The following is an 8,956-nucleotide window of genomic DNA, read 5'->3' as shown; positions in this document are numbered from 1 at the left end:
CCTCCCGCCTCCTGCCCAGTGCTCAGCCCAGCCCCACAGCCCCCAACCCCCAGGATCCCCACTTCTCACTTCCTGACTCCACTCCTGCCCAGGCCTTGTCCTGCTGGCCTGGGGATTCCCCCAGCTCACCTTGGTTCTTCAGAATATGTAGTGGGGGTGGTAGAGATACATCTAGGGATATCTGGTAGGTGTGACAACATCCTTCCAGTCTCAGCCACCTCCAGAAGCTGCCTACGCCCTTGAGACTAGGTGATGGTCGGGTGAAGGAGGAAGTGGTTAGGGAAGCAGAGACCCAGATGGCTGCCTGAGTCCTAGGTAGGATGAGGGCCTAGGGATAGAATCTCCCGGGAGCACTCTGAGGACTCACTGGATAATCCACACTGTGTCCTCCTCCAGGAACCTGGGCCCTCGAGAGCCTCCTCCTGGAGCCCGTGGATGTGAGCCACTCTGGCCTCTGACCCGATCCTGGACACGTCTAGCAGGGCTGGCACCAGCTGCCCCCCAGCAATCCACCAGCCGACTCCAGCCGCCGGGGGCCTGTGTTGCAAGCTGGGTCTCTTCCTGCTCTCCCTGGGCCTGGCCTCTCCTCCCCAGTCGGCTTGGCTGTTCCGGAAACAATGACTATGGACAGAAACGACTTCTCATGGGGGTTTTGGAAACCGCGGCTGGGCATCAGCAAACAGCTTTTGCACAGGGCAGTGGCTCCCGAGGAGACGCAGAAACGCTGGGAGGCTGGAGGGGAAGTGACAGAGACAATAGGAGGCATTGTGTCTTCTCCCAGGAAGCTCTGCTTTGCATTGCTTCCAAGAAAATTGACTCTGGGGCAGCTCCATCTATTCCAAAGCAACAGCTTTATGTGATTATGTTAGTCCCAGGCTCGGACAAATGCGCCCTTCCTACCTCATTAACAATGCCAGCAGGGCCCAGCTGTGCCATGGGGGGCTCCGTGCCCTAATTCATCAGACAAGGCCGAGTGTAGGAAGTCATAAGAACAATGCATCTTAGAGCAGAAGCTCTCTGTGGAGGGAGTGCAGCTTTGATGTGGGGCATGGCCCTGATTAGGGTTGACGGCTAGGGATGGTCCGTGCTCGGGAAGGTGGCATAAGCCCGGATGGCATTTGGGATGTGGGGTTTTGCACCTGGGTCTGTTGAAGTTTGATGAAGTTTAACACGTGCAAACAGTGGCTTTTGTTCTGCAGGACAAAGGCCTTCCTCGACCTGGGCCCAGGCTGAGACCTTGGTGGTGGCAACGTTTCCTCCCCGTCGCCTCTTGTCACTCTCCTTGTGGAAGTTTAATTAGGACAACGAGCTTTCACAGGCTCATTTCTCACTCCAGCAACTTTCTAACACTTCCTAACGAGGAGGCTGGAGCCTGAGGACTGTGGGGCGGAGAGGGGGCTGTGGGGCTGGCCAGAAAGACCGTTGAGGGGACTGGGAGGGGCTGGGGAAGAGGGGGTGCGTGGAGAGGAGCAGAACAGGCACAGAGGAAGCACAAAACCACAGTGGGTCCCTGGAGAACTGTGGATTGATCTGGGAAGAAGAGAAAATAAAACAAATCCTAACTGGTCTTTGTTTTCTGGGTGGCCAGACAGTAATTTCCCCAAATTCTCTATGGTTCTGGAAAAGAAAGCAAAGGATCAATCACTGTTGACTTTGTGGCCTTCAGAACTGGATCACATGGGCTGTTACTTAACACCTTAAACTCCTCTTACTGCCATGCAAGCCTTTCCCATCCACTGGGTTCTAAACAGAGAGGTTGTGATGACCTGGCCAAGCTCCCAGACCACTTCTGAACCAGGCTCCACACTTTTTATCCAGGTGTGGACATGGTGGAGTGCCTGGGTAGGGGACAGGGAGCCCACATCAAGGGTGTGATCCTGCTGACCTTGATGGAGATGCTGGCTTTCTTGGGCCTAAAGAGCATGAAGAACTGGGGGTGGAGGGACAGAGGATCCCTGTGTATCCTCACCTGCATCAGTCAGTATAGTTCAGGTTGTGCCACAGTAACACCCAAAATGTGGGTGCTTAAAGACCACACGGCTTGTTTCTTCTGCTGCTACATATCCATGGTGGGTCGGCTAACAGCTCTGCTCTACATCACCCCAACCCCTGGCCTCATTATTTACAACACTGGCAATTGGTTTGATAGAGGGAGAGAAAGAGGTTGTGAGGGCACCCTGGCTCCTGAAGTGCCCTCATGGGGATGACACACCCCAGTCTTGCTCAATTTCAAAGTTGTGTGGATATACGTAACTTCCAAGCCGGGGAGAGAGGTTATTCTACCGTGATTCTGGAAGCTAGAACCATAAATATTTGGTGAGTAGTACTAATAACCTCCTGTTTTAGTTATCTGTTGCTGTGTAACAAATTACTCCAAAACCAAGTGGTTTAAAATCATAACCATTTATTTTTCTTACCTGGCAATCTGGGAGCAGCTTATCTGGATGGTTCTGGCTCAGAATTTCTCATGAAGTTATGGTTAAAATGTCAGCCAGGGCTGCAGGCATCTGAAGGCTTGACTGAGGCTGGAGGGTCTGGCTCCAAGATGCCACTCACATGGCTACTGGCAGGAGGCCTCATTGCTTTACCATGCGGATCTCTCCAATGAGCTGCCTGAGTGTACTCATGACATAGAAGCTGGTTTGTCCCAGAGCTAATGATATGAGAGAGAGAGAAGGAGAACAAGCAGGAAACTGCAGTGCTGTTTATGACCTCACACACATCACCTCTGCTTTATTTTATGCATGAGAAACAAGACACTAAATCCAGCCTACATTTTAAGCAGAGGGAAATTAAGCTCCACCTCTTGAAGAAACGAGCATCAAAGGATCTGGGGTCATATCTTAAAACCACCACAGCTATACAAGTTCCCCAGATGACTATCCGGATACTGGGACCAATATGCAGGGCTACAGGCCCATCTGGTCCTGGTTCAGCCCAGGCTCTTCATTTGTATCCAGGGCCTCTGTATCCTTCCCTGTCCCTCTCCAACTGAGACAGGAGGAGAAGCCCCAGGAGGGTAAGAGGAGGAGAGTGAGCACCTTTCAAAACAGTCTCATGGTAAACAGAGACAAAGAGAGAGAAGGAAGGGAAGCACGTGAGCCTTTGGCGTCTTTAAACCTTCATATTCTGTGGCTCCCTCTGCAAACTGAGGATACCCACTGATATCTGTGTAGGCTGTCAAGAGGTGCATTTGAAAATCTTCCTACCAATGGGAACTTCCTCCCTGGCTGAACACACTTCACCACTGGTGGGTGTGGCCTATTGGAGTCAGGGGTCTCTGCCTGAGCAGACAGAAATGCTCCTTTGTGCAGAAGGTGAGTGAGTAGGTGGGTTCCTCATTACCTAAGTACACACTAAACACACAAGCTTCCCGGGGGATGGGAGTCGATTTTGTGCTACAACAAAATATACCTATCCCTTTGAGTTATGAGTGAAACTTCAGGACTAAGGCTCTACTATCCACCCTGGTACATGTGAGACTCCCGGGAGCAATGTGAAACGATCAGAGCCAGAGATGGAGAGGACAGAGTAAAGGCCCTAATCGAAAACCCAGCAGGAAGTCGGCGAATTGAGTGAGGGAGGCCAGGCGGGAGATGGGCAAGGCTTGCCTGGCCACAGGCCTGACCCAGAGGCTCTAGCCTGAGATGGGTAGGAAGATTTTCACACACACCCCTTGATGGCCCACACAGACGTCGGTGGGGCATCCTTAATTTGGAGAGGGAGCCGTGAGAATATCAAATGTAGAAAATGACCCATCCCTGGTTGTTTAGAAAAGCTGTCAGGAAGGCCGGTGGTCTTCTGTTAACCTCCATCTCCTGTATTTCTAGAATGGCTGGAGTGGGTAGGGGAGGTGTTTTGGGTTCTCACCTTTCCTGGAATTCTGGCCTAGTGAGAGCTCCGTGAATGAAGGCTCCCTTCTGGGACCCTCGGGGGGCTGCGTGTAAGTGGGGAGGGCCGGGGCAGTGCCGTCCCAGAGGACGGGCACACAGAGTGCAGTGGGGCCACTGTGGACTGGGGAGGTTTGCTGGCCACGAGGCAGCAGATTTCCTGACATAGCCTTACTATTTACTTTTTGGTCAATAATTAGAAAAAGTATTGGAAAGAGAGAATATCTGGAATGAGGCCTAAAGAAAAGTTCGGGGAACTTACTGGAGCCAGTAGTCTTGTCCTACATGTGATACTCTATGTGGCTGAGAACTGGGCTGGAGGATACTGGAGTTGGCCTGACCCCAGGAAAGCCTTGTCTGTCCATGCACATGAGGTGGGAAGCCCCGAGGGACTGAGCTTCCCCACCAGAGCCACTGCCCCTTGTCCTGGGCAGCAAGGGTGGGAAACAGTTACCCCAGCAATGCCCCAGGGTCTACCAGAGCTTGTTCAGCCTGGGCCAGTTCCTTTCTTGGGGGTAGCTTTTTCCCTTTTCATCTTTTTTTTCCCTATCTTTCCTGCTACTAAGTCTTCATGTCCCCCTTTTGCAAACACTTGAGACTTTGCTTTCAATGATGAGACCGAACCCTTGTTGCCCATCAAAAAGTGGTGAATGAACTCCTGGTGGGAGTGATGAATGCTACAACTCATGGGAAATGGTTTGGCAGAATCTACCAAAGCTGCACATCCTCTATGGTCTGGGAAGTTCACTCTTAGCTATACACCCAAGGAAGAAAGTGCTTTCACCCAGAGGTGTGGATGAGAATGTTCACAGTAGCTTTATTCCTGGGAGTGATAACTGGGAAGCACCCCAATATCCACAAAAGGTAGAACAGATAAATAAATATTCACGCACAGGAACACTCACTGCAGTGAAAATGTAAGAGCCCAGCTCTACAGAGCATGTTCACAGTAGCTTTATTCCTGGGAGTGATAACTGGGAAGCACCCCAATATCCACAAAAGGTAGAACAGATAAATAAATATTCACGCACAGGAACACTCACTGCAGTGAAAATGTAAGAGCCCAGCTCTACAGAGCAACACAGATGGACCTCAGCCACGTACCCTCGAGAGAAAGAAGCCTGCCAGCCAGAGTGTATATAACATTCATAGCTCCAGTTACGGAAAATCCAAAGACAGGCAAAACCCTTCTGGGGGATAGAAATTAGGACGGTGGCTCCCTCAGGGGGGTCTTGACAGGGAGGGGTCTGAGGGTCTGAGAGCCTTCAGGGGCAGGAAATGTTCTATTTCTTGATATTGGTGGTGGTGACACAGACATGCAACATAGGTGAAAAATTCATCAAGATATGCCTTTCAGATGTATGCACTTCACTGTACACGTGTGATACTTAGAAAGTAAAAGAAAGGTAAAATAAGGAGCAAACAGGTTTTCTGTATGTTCTGGGCTTTTTGGAGATTTTAAGCGATGTTTCCTTAACAATGAAGGATTGACCATTCCATAAAAAAACAGTGTACATGTCACTTTGCCTCCTGGACTTTGGAGTCTTTCCAGGAAGAAATAATTTTAGGGGAAAGTGACACTCTAGTTGTAGAACTTTCTCCCACTGAGGAGGCGATCCCTGCCCCCTCCCCGCCCTGTTGAGGTTTGAGCAGCAGCAAATAGTTTCAACTTTCAGATGTCATCTTCCAAGCAAAGAGTTTTCATTATGGTCTAATTACCTTGGCTATTAGAAACAGGAAACGAATAGCTAAGCTATTGAACTTGGGGAAAAGAAGAGAATAGCTTCCTACCAATACTTTTAAAGCTTCAGAAAGATCACTGCCCAGTCTCCTCAGGGCTATTAGGTATGTTCAAACTTTGCGTAATTATATATTTTACAAAGAAACCAAAGAAAGAATGAATCCAAGACAGTGTCGTTTAAATCTTTCAGATAAATAAAAATAAATATGTGGTTGGAAGCTATAAATAAATACATTTTATATTTTAAAATGCCTAATTACATATTTGCTTAAGGAATTTCAGCACATTGTGGTAAAATTAATGTACATAGTATATTTCCCCCCTGAAAGATATAAATATAAAAACAAATATAAAATGCTCAATCTTTCTGATTGTGTAATGAGTTCCGGTCAATAGGAGTTCTTTTTCTTCACCAATATTTACGGTTTTTGGGAACATTCTAGGGAAAGGAACTTTGTCAAAGAGATTGTAGTGGGAGAAAATCCCAAGAAATAGGGGGTGCCTTTTTTCCTGTCAAGCGCTTTATGTAGCAGTCATCTGCCCTCCACCCCCTCTTCCATCCCAGAGAGCATTTCTTCTAAGAGAATGGTGAAAAGTGGATCCCTAAATGATTTCTCATTGTTCTTGTAAAATATATGTTACGCCTTCCAGCCCAGAGAATGGGCCCCCATGAGAAGCATGTCCATGTTGTTCTGCTGCCAGCCTCTGTGACATCGGATACCACATGAAAACTAAGAAAGCAAAGAAGATAGACGTGGAAACACTGGGAAACAAAATCTGTATATTTTATTTCAAAGGGAAACTCTTCATTAATGTCTCTCCCTGCCTTTGTGAGCCATGCTGAGCATAGGCATACTTTTAATCAAGTAAATTAAACTTGCTTTAAAGCAGGACGAAGCAGCCGGATTGCATCCTGCTAGAGAGATCAGCTTAGATGAGTAAAAACGCACCAGGTTCCTTGAAATAGGACACTGAGCAGGAAATAATTTCTGTTGCCCATTTTTAAGGAAAAATTCTACAAACAAATAGAGCTCTTTATCAACAGTTCAGAAGTAAAGGAAGGCATTTTAAAAGGGTCAATCAGACACAGACTTTCAATCATGTTTGTGCCAAGGACAGAGCCTCAAGCATGGCTTTAAATGGTTTTCCATCACTCTCAAAGCACAACTGTGTATTTAGCAAAATTAATGGCTTTATTAAAATTTATTTCCAATTATTAAAATAGCAATAGCTCAACAGGAATGTGCTTCCTCCTTTGAGTCAAAAGTGTGTACTTGGCTTTATTTTTCCAAATAATCAACTAAGATGCTACACGAGCTACATGGCTGATTAGTTGCTGAGATTTACAGGTAATATTCACATGCAAGTAAGTGGTAGAAGGAATGAGGACAAGAATTATCACACAGATACAACTGTATTTTGTTGTTATTTGGTGGGTTGGGGGGAGGCTATACTTTTATAACTGTCTTAGATACCAGAGTCAAAAAAGGGCATTTTGGCCAGGTGTGGTGGCTCACATCTGTAATCTCAGCGCTTTGGGAGGCCGAGGTGGGTGGATCACCTGAGGTCAGGAGTTGGAGACCATCCTGGCCAACATGGTGAAACCCTGTCTCTACTAAAAATACAAAACAATTAGCCGGGCGTGGTGGCAGATACCTGTAATCCCAGTTACTCAGGAGACTGAGGCAGAAGAATCACTTGAACCTGGGAGGTGGAGGTTGCAGTGAGCCGAGATCGTGCCACTGCACTCCAGCCTGGGTGACAAAGCAAGACTCTGTCTCAAAAAAAAAAAAGAAAAAGGTGTTTTATTAGATGTTGAAAATTGCCTATTCTGTAGAGAAATAACTGTCATTGGACCATCCCTTTTCAACTGAGCCTAGGTGCTATAGCCCTAGCATCTCCCTGGAGCTCCTGGGAAAGTGCTATCTTTGACCTCATCTCATGTCCAGCTTAGAATCTGCCTCTCCTAGGCCCCAGGGCACAGCCATACCCATGAGTGTTGGTGGAGAGGGTTGGAGGGTTGAAGGCTACACATTACATTCAGGTGTCCAACAAGGAGGGACCCAGAGATGAGTAATAGCTGCTCCCTTCCAGCAAGGACCTTGTATTTCATTAAGACTAAGAGTCGTGAGTAAAAATGTGTGTTATCTTCAAAAAGTTACACTGGTGTTGCATCTCCATTTGTCATAAATGCCCCCTGCCTCTCCACACCTGGGAGTGGTCCTGCTCTCCTTTCATCAATGAGAGCTGAGGTCATGGTCGGATGGACATCCTGAGCCCTATGGCAGCCGGCCTTGACTCCTGCCTCTAGCCTGGCCTGTGTCGGGTTCTTAGAGCCGTCCTTTTCTGTGACTGCTGTATTAGCCATGGCGTAAAGATGAAAGAGCAGCATTAGGTTTTCTTCTGGAAAGTCAGTGATCTGAAGGAAAGGTGGGATCACAGGGTTTCATTGGTTTCCAAGGGCAACCATCCACAGACATGTCCCCTGATTGAGCCCATGCCACAACACCTGCTTTCCTGCACACACAGCCAGCATTCTTATCTGTGATGGCTTCAGGAGGGCACCAATGTCTGGGGGCAGGGAGGGTAGATTTTAGGCCTCCCATCTCTCTGCATCCTTAGCCCTTCCTCTTCTCATCTTGTCAAAGGTTGCCTGGGAGTTTTGTGGTCCTTGCCAATGTAGTCCTTCTCTATCGATGCGGGGCACCCTCTGCCATTTGCCTATGGCTGACAGCAAGAGCCAGGGTCTGCTGAAACCAGGCTAAACAGAGCCAGCGAGAGGCAGCTTTGGGCGAGCCGGTCCTCCACAGGCAGGGGCGTGACTGGGTCCTATGAGCCCCCTCTCCACTGTGGGCCTGGGGAGGCCGCCCCGGATAACATGTTCCAGGTGTTCAGCCCCAAAACAAAGAGGCCTTTCTCTGTTGCCTGAGAATGAAGAGTCCTCGCTAGTTGCATAAGGATTTTCCGAGATGGTAATATTTGGTTACAGTAAGATCTGTTATTTCACAGGAAACCCAGCAGAGGTGCCCGTAATTTGATTCATGTAGTAACTGGGAAAGCTCATAGCAGGGAGCTGGGGGTGGGGAGGGGGGACCCTAGCTCTTCAACACAGCGTTCAGTGGGGTCAGTGTTCAGCTCTCTGAGTGGAACCTTGTATGAGAGACTGCCAGGTCCCTGGCCACCTCCCGAGGTCAAGGTCAGCCATGGAAGCTCTGTGCATTCCTCTAAGTGTAACACCCCAAACAGTTTCCAGGATCCACATAGTCCACCCGGTTTAACCTTTCTAGTGATTGCTAAAGGGCAACTCTAAAGCCCGAACAAGCAA

The 8,956-nt window shown here is 48.4% G+C and overlaps 1 long non-coding RNA gene across 1 annotated transcript; it reads right to left on the bottom strand.

Annotated features, from left to right (window-relative positions):
- Nucleotides 1-363: 363 nt before the first annotated feature.
- Nucleotides 364-957, bottom strand: GCAWKR (gastric cancer associated WDR5 and KAT2A binding lncRNA). Its single transcript, XR_003731493.2, has one exon. It is a non-coding gene; the product is annotated as a gastric cancer associated WDR5 and KAT2A binding lncRNA (long non-coding RNA).
- Between the last annotated feature and the right edge of the window lie 7,999 nt (nucleotides 958-8,956).

Source organism: Macaca mulatta, chromosome 7, assembly GCF_049350105.2.
Source record: "Macaca mulatta isolate MMU2019108-1 chromosome 7, T2T-MMU8v2.0, whole genome shotgun sequence".
NCBI classification, from domain to species: Eukaryota; Metazoa; Chordata; class Mammalia; order Primates; family Cercopithecidae; genus Macaca; species Macaca mulatta.
This window is presented reverse-complemented; position numbering and strand designations above follow the sequence as displayed.